Source organism: Pan paniscus, chromosome 6 (assembly GCF_029289425.2).
Source record: "Pan paniscus chromosome 6, NHGRI_mPanPan1-v2.0_pri, whole genome shotgun sequence".
Lineage (NCBI taxonomy): Eukaryota > Metazoa > Chordata > Mammalia > Primates > Hominidae > Pan > Pan paniscus.
The window spans coordinates 193,949,766-193,952,811 of record NC_073255.2 but is presented as its reverse complement, the minus strand read 5'-3'; the positions used below and the strand labels follow the sequence as shown (position 1 = coordinate 193,952,811).

The window sequence follows — 3,046 nt, the reverse complement described above, 5'->3', positions numbered from 1 at the left end:
GAAAATACCATGCAAACAGTAAGCATATGAATACTAGAGAAGCTCTGTGAATATCAGATAAAATAGACATTTAGACAAAATGTATTATTAGAAATAAAGAGGGACGCTTCGTAATGCTGAAGGGAAGGCTCTTCAGAAAGACGTGACAGTCGTAGAGTTGAACCCACCTTGTAACAGCTTCTGAACACATGACGCAAACATCCAGAGTTAAAGGGAGAAATAAATGATTCTACAATCGTAATTAGGGACGTCAACATCCCTCAACAAAAATATCAGTAAAGACAAATATCTGAACAACACCATCCATCACCTTGACCCAAATGATGAACACTGCACCCACCGCCTGGAAAATACACATTCTTCTCCACTGCACGTGGCACATTCAACAAGAGAAAGCAGATGCTGGGCCAAAAATGAAATCCAGTGACATTAACAGCATTAAAATAAGGGTGTTGGGACCATGCGTGGTGGTTCACGCCTGTAATCCCAGCACTTTGGGAGGCCAGGGGGGGGGGCGGATGACCTGAGGTCAGGAGTTCAAGACCAGCCTGACCAACATGGAGAAAACCCGTCTCTACTAAAAATACAAAATTAGGCGGACGTGGTGGCACATGCCTGTAATCCCAGCTACTCGGGAGGCTGAGGCAAAAGAATCATTTGAACCTGGGAGACAGAGGTTGCAGTGAGCTGAGATCGTGCCATTGCACTCCAGCCTGGGCAACAAGAGCAAAACTCCGTCTCAGAAAAAAAAATAAAATAAGTGTGTTGGACTTGGATGGTCTCTAAGATTTACCATGTTAAACTTCAAATGAAGTGGCGTAACTCTAAGTCCTAAAAGAGCTTGAGAGCGAGAGAGAGAACAACAGAGGGAGAACCCATTTCTTTATAGGTGCCATTGAGGAGAAGTTGGAGAACTGAAGCATCTCATGGGAGGAGTAAATCAGATAAAACTTCAAGGGCCTCCTCTGGCCCCATGATTCTGTGATTGTGTGTGATTTCCAGGCGCTATGCTGGGCACCTCATGCACATGGGCTGTTTCATGCCCACAGCAGCTTTGGGAGGTAGAAAGCATGATTTCTGTCTTGCAAGCTGTTTGGAAAGATTAATTTTTCCTTCACCAGCAGTAAGTGGCAGAACCAAGGCAGGATTACAATCTCACATGATCTCAAAGCTCAGATGATTAACCACAGTCTGTATTTTTGTATTAGACCAATTGAGGCTCACAGGCAAAACTTTGATGCCCTGAAATCCTAGAATGACTTAAAAATGATCAGAGGATGCTTTCACTTTGGCACGATTCCCCCAGCACACCATTGCCTCATTGTCTCCCTGTCCTTGCAGCCTCTGCTCCTGGAGATGGGGGGCTGGGTTTACCTGGTTCAGCAGCGCGTCCCTGGAACAAACTACGTCTGGTACACAGAATAGGCAGTTAATCCATGTGAGTTAAATAAGTAAATAGAATTAACAGATAAATTGCATTTTAATGTAAGGCAAATCCTGAAATGCAAACCTCCAACTGCTACGTGCCCCTCCAAAAACACCAGGCATCCTGGGAGAGACAATCTGTCTTCTGCAGACCCTGGCTTTCCCATGTAGACCCTTCCGGGTTTCCTCTCCTTTTTCCCATTCTGATTTTTAATGCTGGACTCACCCAAGCTGTCCTAAAACAGCAACAGGAAGTGCACGACGCACCACCTCTTCCTCACCGCTTCCTCTGGCAGGCAAAGGCTCCCTGTGCTGTCGGCATTAGTCAGGATACGTCACAGTAGCCATGGTACTAAAAAAAATTCAAAAAACCCTGAACCTCAGGGGCTCACAGAAGAGGTTTCCTGCTTGCTCGTGCAACGTCCACTGGGAAGTGGAGTCCTCTTGAGGCTTGTCTCCACGTGGTGACTCAGGGCCATGCTGCCTGCATGTTGTGATGTATCATCTCCCCGACGTGGCCTTTGCTCCTGCTGCAGAGGGAAGAGAGGGCTGAGAGGCTGGTGGGATGTTTTAGGGCCAGGCCTGGACACAGGTCACACAGGAGGCCCCAGCGGACTCCAGAGAAGGTGGGACAGTGCAGTCTTCCTGTGCTCAGGAGAGGACCCAGCATGGTGAACTAAGCTGCCCCTGACACACCAGCTGGCTCAATGCTCAGCTGAGAAAACTCTTCCTTCTCACAGGGGTTTCCTGGGCAAGTCCTCCGCAACCACTCCACCCCCTCCCTCCTCTGCCTCTGGCCTCTGCTCTCCAGGGAAGTCTCCGCAGATGCCTGTCTCTCTCCCTTCCTCTGTTTCCCTGTTTCCCCTCCTTGTAAATTAAAAACTTCTCTGATTACTTCTGAAAATCATAAGAATAAGGCTAATATTCAATTTTTACAAAACAAAGTTAAGCCATAAATCTCGAAGTGCAGCTAGACATATTAATGAAACAGCACCTTTTATCTCGAACGCCCTTGGACGGATCCCGGCTTCCCTTCGGAATATCGACGGCTCACCTTCCATGGCCTCCCATGATCATGTTTTTCATTTGACCACCAGGGATCAAAATAACTTTTAGAAAAGCAATTGTATTCTGTTCTGTCTAATTACTGGTGTTTCCCCCTATGGTTTTCTACTATTAAGGGTTTCTAGGAGCCGGCCTGGGAATCTCAACAGCATTTATGACGTTGTCATTGTGGAAAACACGTTCTGAATTTGAAACAACCGGTGCACCCACACACTTCATATTTGGAAGTAAGGCCCCTTCTGTATTTTAACTCTTTGGAAACTTGTAAAGTATATATGGTAAATGGAGTAACTTGCAACTATCTAAAATATTAACTAGAGCAATGGTTTTCTGACCATTTCGCTCAATAGAAGCTGCTGTCGTAAAGAAACTCAGACCCCTCACGTGTTCAGAAATGACGTCCCTTCCAGCAAGAGCTGGAACGTTTTCAGACCTGTCTTCAATGCCCCGCCCACTGCGGAACGATGTGGCTGGGTGTCTCAGACGCCACGGCTCACCCTGAAGCCACAAAAGCTAATAAGCCACTGAAACACGTGGAAATCCCCCTACAACGCTG

The 3,046-nt window shown here is 46.8% G+C and overlaps 1 long non-coding RNA gene across 1 annotated transcript; it reads right to left on the bottom strand.

Moving 5' to 3' along the window:
- Positions 1 to 512: 512 nt before the first annotated feature.
- LOC134730831 (uncharacterized) lies at positions 513 to 2,686 on the bottom strand. The gene is made up of 3 exons (XR_010112818.1): positions 2,420 to 2,686; positions 1,652 to 1,955; positions 513 to 1,409 (listed from the first exon to the last, which is right to left on the bottom strand). It is a non-coding gene; the product is annotated as an uncharacterized LOC134730831 (long non-coding RNA).
- Positions 2,687 to 3,046: the final 360 nt, after the last annotated feature.